This window comes from Lissotriton vulgaris, chromosome 1_1, assembly GCF_964263255.1.
Source record: "Lissotriton vulgaris chromosome 1_1, aLisVul1.2, whole genome shotgun sequence".
Classification (NCBI taxonomy): Eukaryota; Metazoa; Chordata; class Amphibia; order Caudata; family Salamandridae; genus Lissotriton; species Lissotriton vulgaris.
The window spans coordinates 1541167699-1541181781 of record NC_141685.1 but is presented as its reverse complement, the minus strand read 5'-3'; positions in this window follow the sequence as shown (position 1 = coordinate 1541181781).

The window sequence follows — 14083 nt, the reverse complement described above, 5'->3', positions numbered from 1 at the left end:
TACATTTCATGCATAACGGTTCATAGGCACTGACCTTTTGCCTAGACATAACACTTCATTAAGAACGCAGGTTTTTCCCTGGTTCTATACTCATACATTATGCATGAGGCTTCTTGAAAGCACAGAAGGACTCACAGCAGGATGAACATCTCCTGTATAATATCTATGTTAAAGTTCAAGCCCAACGTCATCCTTTAGGATGACACAGTAACACAGCAAGGTAGGACCCCTGAGGAGACCTGTGGGTATATATACATCATGTCTTGCTAAGACACTGACTTCCAGGCTGACACTCTGACTAGAGACCCTGAGGTTCCTGCATGCAGACGCTCCAGCTAGCAGTGGTCTAACATACCTCATGTGTCCAACTCGAGACCAGGACGGGCTCCCATATTCTCTCCTTTCACAGGTAATGGGGCTGACTAGAACTTAGAGGGATTCTTGGATCATGGGAGTAGGCACTTTCTTATCATGTGTTTTTGTACTGGTATATATTCATGATTACTGCAAGATGGTAGAATTGTACCATCCCTTTACTGTTGTAGTACTGCTAATCATACATCTCTGCTACTGTCTAATGGTTGTTACAGTAAATCTATTCTACACTAAAATAACAACTGTTCAATAAATCTTTATTGAAACGCCCAGACTGTTCTTTCTGTGTATTCTGTGTATATCTGAGACGAACGAAGTAAACCCGAGTGACTGAGCGAAAAGTAGTATATTGTTTCCACCATAATTGGGGATCAGGGCTGTCATATTCTGAGGTTGCCAAAAACTATTCTTTCCCAGGTAAGGGGAGATTCTAGTGGCACTGTGAGCTAGCTAATGCAAACAGGCTAACATATCTGATGGGGGTGCTCAGCACCAGTCTCCCACCAAACCCACAGTTTGTGTTACCCGGAACGCGCAGATCCTGCATAGGTAATATAGGAACTACACAACACCATCACTGATCCTCGCCCTATGATGCGCCATCACAACTCAACACTAGCCGTGCCAATTTGTGGATTCCCATGGTTTATAGAGAGAGAAGAAAAAATGCAAACTCTGAATATACAGTCACTAAAACATGCGTTACATCCAGTAACTACTCATTCAAATGAACTCTTTATGACACAGCAAAAATGCTAAAGGATTTCCATCAACTGCCCTTCGTGGCCAGTGTCACCTTCTGGACTTCCTGCATGCCTACCACTACACCTCACAACCAAGAGGGGTGCCACTGTGGATTGGATGACATACTAGTCAGACAGCAGTAACTTAGTTGTTCACCAAACTAGACAGGAAAACACCTACTAACATATGTTCAAAGTAGTCAATGGAAAGAAAGGGGTTCAGTGAAAAAATGTGAAGATTAAAAAGGATATGGAAGCAAACAAACAATTTTATTCACGTATTGCTTCTAAACCTAATAAAAAGGTGCAGGAACGGTTTCTATAAAATATGCCGCAGTTCTAATTGGTCTACTAGTTTCAGCCACAAGGGCCACTCACCCTTGCTTTCTTCAGGACCTTATCATATTCAAGCTACTGCAAATTGTGAGTGAACATATAATGATTAAACAAATACCTCCATACAGGCAGGTAGTGGCCTCATATCACCTGGTAACCACTCAGTTATACAGGAGACCCCGTCCTCTCCGTCAGTGCCTCGGTCCTGACCCAAGTTAGGATCCACGAACTTGAATATGATGTAACGCATGTTTTAGTGACTGTATATACAGAGTTTGCATTTTTTCTTCTCTCACTATAGTTGTTTGACTACCAGATTCTATTTGTGTTTGTACTAGTATGGAATTGGGGATTGAATCTGGAGTGGGTCGGTAAATATTTTCCCTTGGACCCTTTTTTCCGTCTGGAATTGTGTGTAATAGATTCCCACGGTTTACCATATTTATTGGTCATTGCCAGCTTCATCCATATATTATAGTTTGCCGAGTCTACACCTTGTACAGAACCCAATCAGTGTGTTTTAATTTTACTTCTTCATGTTCCATTATTGGACCCATGGCAACTCCTCTTGCTGTGACGCATCATTATGATGGAAACCACGCCTTTTCAGGGAAGACATTTGCCTTGCCTCTGCTTCCCACGCTGTTCAGTCCCACTGAGAGGATTTCATTGGGAACTCCAGTTCACGCTTCACCTTCCCAATCCGGCGGAGAGAGGGTAGGTCGCCCGGCGAACTAGCTGCAATGCAAGCGTGAGTACTTCGAGATTGCTTTACTACAGGGGAACTTCCCTACTTTAGGACTCAGCCTGCACTTCAACACTTGACCTTAACATAATTTTCTGTTTCATGTGCTGCACCCCAGGACACTAGGTAATTCTTACTGGTCCCTCCACCAGAATTCGATGCTGCAATTGGGTGCGTGACATACTTTTTCTGCTACCACGGTGGTTGCTCTGCCACTCGACTACCAGACCGTGTCGAATGCCGCGGAGAGGTCTAGGAGGATGAGGGCCGCTGTTTCTCCATTGTCCATCAGGGCTCGGATGTCATCGGTGGCGGCGATGAGGGCGGTCTCGGTGCTGTGATTGGCACGGAAGCCGGACTGTGAGGGGTCGAGGGATCCGTTCGCCTGAAGGTGCAGGTAGGTCCAGGCCCTCTACATTGCGCTATGATAACACTGTATCTATGCCATGTTCTGAGGCATCTGTTTGGATGATAAATTCCATGGAGAAGTCAGGGGCCTTGAGCACAGGGGCTGTGCACATGGCATGCTTAAGGGAGTCAAATGCACTGTGGCATGCCTCTGTCCAAATCACATTTCAGGGCTGCTTCTTGGAAGTCAGCTCTGTCAATGGGGCAACACTGGGGCCATATCCCTTGACTAACCTCCTGTAGTACCCAGTTAGACCCATACATTCTCTATCCTCAGTCTGGGTTTTGGGAGGCTCCCAGGACATGGTAATCTCTATCTTGGCCTTAAGTGCTGCACCCTCCCCCTGCCAACCAGGTGTCCGAGGTACACCACAGACCACTGCCCTATCTGGCAGTTACATGCACAGATACAAAGGCACACCGAAATGAGTCCATACAGTATGCAGGTTAGTAACCATAGAAGTAATTCTAGGTAGTCCAATTTGAGTTTTCTGTCTACGGTCTTGTCTTTTCAAATCTGTCAAACTCACCGGCATGTAACACGTGTTTCGTTCTACGTACTTTTTCAAGGCTGCAAACAACATATATATGTATATAAACAAACAAATCGGTCTAAAATCAGACATAATCGAATAAAGGTGCCTGCAAGGGATTTATTTGATATAAACTATTTGGAATTGAGTTATTGTTCTGATTTCAAGACAAGTTTTAAGTATATTACTTGCTATATGATTTATTCTAAAGAGTTATAGTATCATCAGTTGATGCATAGATTTAATAAAAAAAACTGCCCTTTCATTCACTATGAGATATAAAAAAAATCAAAGCACATGTGTATATATTCAAATAATGGAATTTATCTCATTTCTAAAGTAACTTAAAAGGGTACACAATGCAGCATATACACAATGCAGCAGGATGTTATAGTTGTATATACGTTTCATACATTTCTTAGTTTCAATTGTGGACACCTTTTTCTCAAATGCATACAAAGAAGGCAATCTGATTAATTTATACAAATCAAAATTGCCTAAACTATCGTTTGAGCAGGAGATAGGGGTCGTAGGCGATGTTTCGATGCATCATGCTGTCGTCCGCTAGACCATCTTCAGGATTAAGTAAATTAAAAATTGGTTGACCCCTATTAAAACACGGAAAAAATAGAACAGTCACTGTATACTTTTTATTTTTAATTATAATTTTTCTAAAACAATACCCGTGTGGAAGAAAAGAAGAGTGACTTGTATTTTACTTAATAAAAAGAAGGCAGAGCTAGTGAAAGTTATTATGTAGTAATACCAATAGGTGAAGAAAGCAGGATGACACAAAATGACACTTACTCTGAGATTAATGCCAAAGGTAATTTATCTTTAAGTTTTCCAAAATTTAAATGAATTTTGCACAAGATCAATCAGCAAAATATATCCAGTATTTATTTTATGCCAAAGGAATTCAATGGCATAAGAGCACCTATAACAAGGAACACAATGTCAATGTTATGTTTCATAAAGTGCTGATATCATGAGATATTATCAATGTGCTAAAGTCTCACAGTTGAATGATAACGCTATTGATAGTTATTATTTACAATTGATTCAAAACACATGTAACACCAATTTACCATCCTGGTGTTAAGTTTATGTATCGATATAGCCTGTTTCAAGAAACTGATATTATTTGATAAAAGGTGGAGACTAGTTTGTACGTCTCTGTTTTTTTATATATTGGTATCAATCGTAACTGTGTATTATCAATGCACATAAAGTACAAACCGGGCAAGAGTATCTATGTCAAAGATCACCGTTTATCTTATAGATTTTAAGGATAACGGTTATGCATCATTCACGGTAAACATGCTAGTGTAATTTGTTCACCGAAACTGATGCTCTTTAAATAAAAAAGTTTTCAATCACTTTGTTCTAAAAAATGACAAATGGTAGTCTTGGTCATAAAGATATAATATTGTGGATGTTCAAGGTGTTTACACTTAAATGATATAAGCCAATACGAAAAAATCTAGTCGAAATGAAAATGTTCACCAAATGATCCGAGAACATGTTAATCGGTCCGTTTATTGTTTGAAAATGAAATATATCGGTCTTAGTATTAACAAAGCATATTCCTGGATTTTGTAAGTTCTTAAAATATTGAACATTACTCATAATGAATCTGCCCTCATAGAAAGAACAGAAGAGGGGAGACCGGGATCTGTAATAGAACCCATCAGTAAATGACTATTTCTAATGAGTCCAAGATGTGCTTATTTGCCGTCATCGACTGAACAATAAATGAAGTATAGACTTACTTAGATTTCTTGCTCAAGCGGCGGAGCTTTGATGGATATGGTGTGAAGTTTTTATATCTAAAAAGTAAATTTCAAAAGACTGCACTAGTATTTTATTTTAACAAATAAATGTGCGTGCTATAGTGCCATAACATCTTTACTGTTATGCGGTCATACCCGTTTATTCTCCCCAGGGCCGGACTGGGAACCAGAACCGGCCCTGGCAAAGTGCTGGGCCGGCCCCCCTCCGGGAGGATAGGGGAGGGGGGAGAGGTGCGACCGCGCTCTGTGACAGGGCCGGTTTTTGGCCGTTTTTGTTACAGGGCCGTTTTTGCAGCATAACGGCCCTGTAACAAAAACGGCCCCAGGGGCGCAAAACCGGCCCCCAACCATGCGGCCCACCGGGGAATTGCCCGGTGCCCTCAACGGCCAGTCCGGGCCTGATTCTCCCTCGTGCATAACAAACTGCTCGCATGAAGGATCGGCATTCATATCGCCGATCACTTTCATGCAGTTAAGTAGTCCAGTATTTGGAGATCGAAAGAGGAACAGGCATAGTTAGAATGCTTGATATTTTAGCGGACAACTTACAATGACTCAGGTTTCTTTATTCCGCATATCTTTTTTATGTTGAAAAAGAGGGGGTACATGTTATGTTGTTTAGCAATCATTACTATTATCGAGAAAAAAGGGAAGATTATATCTTCAAAAACAGACAGTGATGGTAATTCAGTTTTAACATAAACATTTATATTAGAATGGCTAACACAAATATCGCTGAGTCCGTTAGTCAAATGTCTGAGAGTGAGAGAAGAGATAGATAAATGCAATGACCATCACCCTCTTGTATTATAGAGTACACATGAATACAATATTGGTGTTTGATAAATTTCAATCAATTTGTCAGTTATAGCGATGGTATAACCATTTCATTAAAAGATTGGCATACCAAACAACAGTGCAAGTGTTTCTAAGCCAAACCGTTTTTGTTTAAAAATGTGTTGTTGATTTCATATTTGTCCAACAAATGATCAATACAATACACATAAACTTTGTTTTACATATATTCATTGAACCAGAGATCATTATATATCACAAAAGCACTAATGATCTTTTAAAGCATATCTCTTAGTGAATGAAGCTGCACTTCTCTTGCCACGACCAAGGAGTCCAGAAAGTGGTGTCGTCAACATAAGAAACTAACAACAACCCAAAGGACCTGAACAAGGTTGCCAGTGGTGTAAAATGCTTCAATTACTTACCGGTAATTGCATTACTCTGAGTCCTACTCCCTCGCTTCCCTTACTTACAAAATTGAGGCATCCCTGCCTCACCAGACACCCGTACCCACGTGATTTGTCACGTGGGGACTATATATAGCCCCCAGCCCCCTCGTACCTCCTGTAATACCACTGTTAGAGATGATCAGGATATAACAACCACACAGATCGAAACCATACCAAAAGGTTGGCCTGGACCATCAGGGAGGGAGGGAGGGATGTAAGTAAGGGAAGCGAGGGAGTAGGACTCAGAGTAATGCAATTACCGGTAAGTAATTGAAGCATTACCTCATCGTCCCTCCCTCGCTTCCCTTCCTTACAAAATTGAGATGTACAAAGCCTAACAGGACAACCAAAGAAGGTATGCAAAAAACAGGTTTATTAGAAAACACAGAAGACCAGGGGAAAAACCACTATTCAGGAATCATAGTGGAAAGAACCCTGTGTCCAAACACATCAGCACAGTCAACCTCCTGGCCAATCCTGTAATGAGAGGCAAAGGTCAGCAGGGAAGCCCAGGTGGCAGCCCGGCAGATCTCTGAAATGGAAGCCCCTTGGACCTCCGCACAGGAAGCAGCCATGGAGCGAGTGAAACAACCCTGAACCCCCAAAGGAGAAAGGTGCCCCCCCTCTTTGTACGCCAAAGAAATCAGAGAACGAACCCAACGACTCAAGGAAGGAGTAGAAGGACGCAAACCCCTATTCACAGGACCAAAATTAACAAAAAGGGAATCTGAGAGACGGAAAGGAGCGACCCGCTCCAAATAGACCAGGAGAGCCCTCCTAACATCCAAAGAGTGAAGCCGCACCTCAGACTCCGAGGACGGGGAATTAAACAAGGAAGGAAGAACCAACTCCTGATCCCTGTGGAATTGAGAGTCCACCTTAGGACGAAAGGAAAGAATAGGTCGCAACACGATCCTGTCATCAAAAACCCGACAAAAAGGGTGTTTGGAAGAAAGAGCACCCAGTTCACTCAGGCGGCGAGCAGACGAAATGGCCACCAAAAAGAAGGTCTTGAAGGACAACAGGCGCAGATCCACAGAAACCAATGGCTCAAAGGGAGATGACATCAAGGCGTCCAAGACCAGAGAAAGATCCCAGGTCGGAAAATGCCGCCGAGGGGCAGGAAGAACGTTACCCAAACCCTTAAAAAGGCGACTGACCAACCCCTCAGAATCCGAGAGATTGCCCCAAGAGCTCCCAAACGCCCTAATCGCAGCCCACTGCAAACGAAGGGAAGACACCTTCAAGCCCAAGGAAGCACCCTCCTGAAGAAACAGCATCACCTCAAACAAAGAAGAGGAAGAGGGGTCCAAACCTTTGACAAGACACCACCGACTGAAAGAACGCCAGTGCCGTAGGTAAGACTTGTTAGTCGAAGCGCGTCCAGCTGCCTGCAGAGTAGAGGTCAAACCAGCCAGAACCCCACGTCGCAGAAGACCTAGGCGTTCAACCTCCAAGCCGCCAAGTGCATCCGGCCCAAAACATCCTGTTGAAACGCCGGGAAGACCAAAGGGGGAGGAGACAGAGGCAGCAACCACTCCACCTCCAACCTCAACTCCACCAGGAGAGGAAACCAGGAGGCACGAGGCCACGCCGGAGCCACCAGAATCACAGAAGCCCCCGAGGACCGGACCCTCAGCAGGAAGCGGAGAAGAAGGGGGAAAGGAGGAAACGCATACAGAAGCCCGCGGGGCCAAGGGCAAGAGAGAGCATCCACCACCGAGGCCGACCCCTCCCGACAGCGGGAGACAAACCGGGACACCAAGGCATTTCCCACATCTGCAAAGAGGTCCACCACCGGAACACCCCAACGCAACATCAGAGCCACAAACAACTCCCGACGAAGGCAGAAATCCACAGACAACGGAATGGCCCTGCTGAGGGCATCCACCCGGGAATTGGACAACCCCCGAATATGGATCGCCGAGAGAGCCAACAGATGAGATTCCGCCCAAACAAACAACCGCCTTGCCACTAGGGCCAGAGAAGAGGACCTCGTCCCCCCCTGCCTGCTGACGTAAGCCATGGCTGTGACGTTGTCCGTCCTGACCAGGACCACGGAACCCTGCAGAAACTGGGAGAAGGCCAACAGAGCCAAACAGACAGCCTCCAACTCCCTCCAGTTCGACGACATCCTGCTCTGAGCAGGAGACCAGAAGCCCCTGGACTGATGAACCCCCAGCCAGGCCCCCCAACCCGAGAGGCTGGCATCGGTCGTCACCATAACCGGAGCCGGAGGAGAGAGAGAGACACCCTTCAGCAAATGACCCCGAACCAGCCACCAACCCAGAGAAGATCTGATCAGAGGGGAAACCGGGATTGGAGAAGAGAGGGGAAGGCAATGGGGAGACCAATGCGCCAGAACATGAGCCATCAGTGTGTGCAAATGAAATCTGGCCCAAGGAACCAGAAACACCGTGGCAGCCAATACCCCCCTGAACCTGCAGCCAACGCGCCGCCACCTGCACTGGATCGGACAGCAGAGACAGGATGTGAAACTGAATCTTGACCACCCGAGCCTCGGGCAGAGTGACCACTCCCAAATCCGTCTGAAATCTGGCCCCAATGAAGAGACGATCCTGGGAAGGAACAAGGAACGACTTGCCCAGATTGACAAGAAAGCCGTGCCCCCTCAAAACGGCCAGCACCAAGTCTGTGTGAACGACAGTCAACTGGAAAGAGGGAGCATGAACCAACCAGTCGTCCAGATAAGGATGTAAAAATATCCCCTGACAGTGGACCAGGGCCACCAAGGGGGCCAAGAGCTTGGTGTAGACCCGAGGGGCGGACTTCAGCCCGAATGACAAAACCGCAAACTGGAAGTGGAAGCCGCCAACCGCAAAGCGAAGAAACTGCTGATGAGTCCGAGCCACAGGAACGTGAAGGTAGGCGTCCTGTAAATCGATAGACATCATGAAGTCCCAGACCCCCACCAACGGAATGATGGACTGCAAAGTCACCATCTTGAAGTGAACGGTCCGAACCCAACCATTCACCCTCTTCAGGTCCAGAACCGTCCGGAATCCCCCTGACACCTTCTGGACCAGAAACAAAATGGAATAACATCCCAGACCTCGCTGCGCCAGCGGGACCGGAACGATCGCCCTCTTTGACAGAAGATCCCGAACCCCTTCCAGTAGAGCCTCCCTCTTGGACGGAGACTTGGGGATAGGAGTAAGGATGGTGCCCCAGCCGGGCGGAACGGCAACAAAGTCGATAAGATAGCTTCTCATGACAATAGTCAATGCCCAGCGATCCCTTACATCCAGCTGCCAAGTGTCCAGGAAAGACATTAGCCTCCCGCCCACAGGACCCGAGGGCGAAACACAGTCGACGTCAGGACTTCCTCTTGAAGGTATCCGCCGGAAGCTTGGGACCAGGCAAGGCCGAAGATTTCCTGGGCCTGAAATGGCGTTGACGAGCAGAAAAGTTCCTGGAGGACTGGCGGGAAGACTGAAAAGATGCAGAGAAGGAAGGAGCAGGAGTCCAAAAATGGCGAGAACCAGAGGCAGACGCCTTGCCCTTGTAAGGCAGAGCATGCTTACGGTCCTTGAATGCCTTAGTGACCATACTATCCAGCTGGTCACCAAAGAGCACCTTGCCATCAAAGGGAATCTTAAGGAGTGAGGACTTCTCCGAAGAATCAGCCTTCCAGTCACGCATCCATAAGTTCCGACAAGCCAAAACCAAGGAGCCAGAGGTCATGGCCGCAGAGCGAAGAACATCTGAAGAGACGTCAGCCAAGAGTTTAGCCTGCTGCTCTATGTGGACAAGCAAGCCAGAGCAGTCCGACTCCTCCTGAACAGCCGTGGCCAGCTTGCCAAAGTCAGACACCAAAGACTGCGCCGCATACGCCGAGTAGATGCCAGCACGCAAAGACAAATTCCCAGCGGAAAAGGCCTTCTTCAGCGCACCATCCACCTTCTTATCCGTGGCATCCGAAGGCGAACAATCCTCAGGATTAATAGAAGTGCGCCCAATAAGAGTGGCCAACATGGCATCCACCTTCACAGAGTGAGGAAGAGAGACCTCCCCCTCCTCCAGGGAATAAAGCTTCTGTAATAAGCGAGGAACCGAGGCGCGCGCAAGGTCCCGCCATTCCCCCGAAATCAAGTCTTTGATGCGGCCATGAAAGGGCATAGTGAGTTCAGGAGGCTTAACATATTGGGGAAAAATGTCCCCGGACCCCATGGGAGCAGCAAAAGGAGAAAACCCCAAGTTCTCCCTGATGTGCTGGAGAATAGCAGGCACCTCCTCCCTACGCACAAACTTCCCCGAAGATGTAGAAGGCATGGCAGAGTCTGAAGAAGAAGAAGACGAGTCCTCAGAGGGAGAGTCCACCGGACCCCCCGCAACACGAGAAGACCTGCGTCGTGGCTTAGCAACCCTCGCCTCCAAAGCACGAGACACAGCACCCTCAATCATGGACTGCACCTCAGAAGCAGACAGGAGGGCAGAAGAATCCACCGGACCCTGGGACCTGGTCCTACGAGCAGGGACAGGCACCTCACCATCCTCATCAGAGGAGGACAAAACCCTCAAGCGCTTCGAAGTCCGTTTAGCCATAGTGAAACTGACAGGGCAGAAAGCCAAGGCAAGCCCTTAAATAATGTGTAACACAGCCCCAGCCGGGAGAAAACCAATAGAATCAAAGGATACATGAGGCAACCAATAAAGAAGCCTCGCAGACACTGAAACCAATCATCAAAAACATTAAAATGCATAAAAAACGACCTCAAACGAGGCCCCTACCGCATAGGAGCATCGGAAACAGCCAGCCGAGAAGCTACAGCACATCCGCCAGCCGCCGCCTCCATTCCGGCCATCCGAACTGGAACCACAGCCCCAGCCACTCAGGGCGGGTGACTCCGTCACCCGGAACGCAACCGCCCAGCCGCCGAGAAGTGAACCGCAACAACACCAACGCGGTGGGGAAGGCTCGCATACACCAGGTCGGCGCCGCCAGACCCAGGATGGCGACAGCAAGTGAGGGAGAAGCCCCCAAGAAAGAGAAAAAGACTGCAGCTCCGCAGAACAGCCAGCGCGTGGGATGCGCGTCTCACAGTGGTGAGACAGAAAAAAACAGGGGGTATGAGGGGGCTGGGGGCTATATATAGTCCCCACGTGACAAATCACGTGGGTACGGGTGTCTGGTGAGGCAGGGATGCCTCAATTTTGTAAGGAAGGGAAGCGAGGGAGGGACGATGAGGTAATACAAATTTAACAAAGTTGGGCTCAGTGAGGACCCCTGTAGGACACTCATGGTAATGAAAAATGTTCAGATGTATAGTATTCCAAAGAAACAAATTGATTGTGATCTGTAAGAAAAAAACACAGCAGGGCCAGTGCTACACCCTCAATCCCTATGCTCTGTAACTGGTCAATCAAGAGATCATGACTGACTGTATCAAATACTGCAGACTAGTCTAGTTGGATAAGGGCAGCATTGCCAACCCTATCCACTGAGCCTTGATCTTCTCGGTGGCCACAATGAATGGCAACTCTGTGCTGTGGCCAATTTAGAAGCCAAGCTGTGTGTCTTCCAGCAAATTTTTACATTCTAAGATTCTGCTAACTGGGCATTCATGGCCTTCTCTACCAGCTTAGCTGGAAAGGGGAGCCTAAAGATGGGCAAATAACTATTCAGGTCCAGCACATTTAATTTGGGTTTCTTCAGCAAGGGAAGACCCAAAATGTTTTTTACTGTTTAGGAAACACCCCCAAACTAAACATAGCATTGAAGATCTTGACCAGATAAGGGGCCAATGAGCCGAGTACTATTAGGTGCATACTCTTGAGCCGACATGGGTTCAAAGGAGATCCAGATTTTGTACTAGAAATGATCCACTTTGGTCAGGCGTGTTGTCTTGCATGGGGAAAGTTTTGGCATGAGATGTCCCGACGGACCCTAGACTGTTGCTCTTACACAGTACAGAAGACATCGGGGGTATTTCTATTTCTATTTAGGGGGTTTTATAGAGCGCTTGGTGACGCACAGCGGCGTGTCCCCGCGCTAAAGAGCTAATACCTATCAGAACTTACAAATGCAGAAAAACTACTGTGTGAATAAGGCAGTCTTCAGCTTGGCTCTAAAGATTGTTTCTGAAGGTTCTAATCGCAGCGCCATAGGTAGCTTGTTCCATCTGGATGCTGCGAGGTGCCTAAAAGATCTTCCACCCATCCGGGCTTTGGACACCTTAGGAATTGCCAGGAGTCCTGAGCCGAAAGATCTCAGAGAGCGAGACGGCTCATAGGGTGTCAGCAATCCTTTCAAAGGGAGCGGAGCTCTCCCGTTGATAATCCGATGGCACGTGCACAGGGCTTTGAATTCCACCCTGCTACGGATCGGGAGCCAGTGCAGAGCCCGGAGGGCCGCTGTGGAGCCTGCTCTTCTGGGTAGTCTAAGCACTAGTCTGGCCGCGGCATTCTGGAGAACCTGAAGACGGCTCAGATTCTTCTCCAGAGTTCCCAAGTAGAGAAGATTGCCGTAATCCATCTTAGACGTGACTAGTGCATGCACTAGGGTTTGGCGGGCTCTGATAGGTAAGAATTTTAATACCTTCCTGAGACTTTTGAGGGTCCCAAAGCATGATCCAACCACCTGATTGATCTGGGGACCAAAGGTAAGGTCGGAATCAAACCAAATGCCCAAGTTCTTTGCTTTCTGGCAAGGGGTGGGTGCTGGACCCAAGCACGACGGCCACCACGCCGACGTCCACGCCGATAGGCCTCCCCCCACCACCAGTACCTCGGTCTTGCCTCCGTTGAGCTTGAGGCAATTGGCGGACATCCAGGCCGTGAGGTCTTGCATGCAAGCTCTGAAGATGTCCGCCGAGGGACCGGGCGCATGTGATAGGGAGATGACCAACTGCGTGTCGTCGGCATATGACACCATTTGGAGGCCGTAACTCTCTACCAAGGAAGCGATCGGGGCAACATAAAGATTAAAAAGAGTTGGGCTCAGGGACGAGCCCTGCGGCACCCCTTGATCCAAAGAGATGCGCTCAGAGTAATGGTCGCCCTGCCTTACTTGGAAGCCTCGGCCTGCAAGAAATGAGTAAATCCATTTCAGTGCTGCCCCTCTCACCCCGCCTTTGCTCAGACACTGTAGCAAGATGGAGTGTGCTACAGTGTCGAACGCCGCACTGAGGTCCAGGAGGATTAAGGCCATGGTTTGTCCCTCATCAGCGCCTTGCCTGAGGGTTTCGGTAGCCCTAAGGAGGGCAGACTCCGTAGAGTGACGCGGCCGAAACCCGAATTGCGTAGGGTGAAGGAGGTTGCTTTCTTCCACAAATTTCATTAGCTGCTTAGTAACCACCTTCTCCGCTACCTTAGAAAAGTAAGGCAGCAAGGAGATGGGGCGAAGATTATCTAACTTCTCAAAGCTAATGTTGGGCTTCTTACGTAGGGGGAGCACCACAGCCTGTTCCCAGTCCTCTGGTATGGAGCTGGATAGGAAGGAGATATCTAGCAAGTGTCTGATATAGGGTTCTAGTGTTTCCAGACTGTCTCCCAGCCTTTTTGGGGAGGCGGGATCCCGAGGGGAGCCAGATTTAACAGATCTGCAAATTTTAACTAAATCCACCGGTGAAGGGGTGGTGAAATTAAGTAGCAGATTTTGATCGGCTTCATCACTCAATAAGTCTGCTGACATTTCCGCTGCAGGAGGTATGTGGGGAAAAGCAGAGTAAATCTTAGACACTTTATCTCCAAAGTAGTTCGCAATGCGATTGCATGCTGCTACTGAGTGATCTTCCTCTAAAGTAGAGGTTTTTGGGGTAGCCAGAGTTTTATATATGCTGAACAGTTCCCTAGACGAGTTCTCTGCCTCGTGGATTCTGTCAGCATAGTATGTGGCCTTCTCTATCCGGATCTTGTTGTGATAGGCACGTCTCTTCGCAAGATA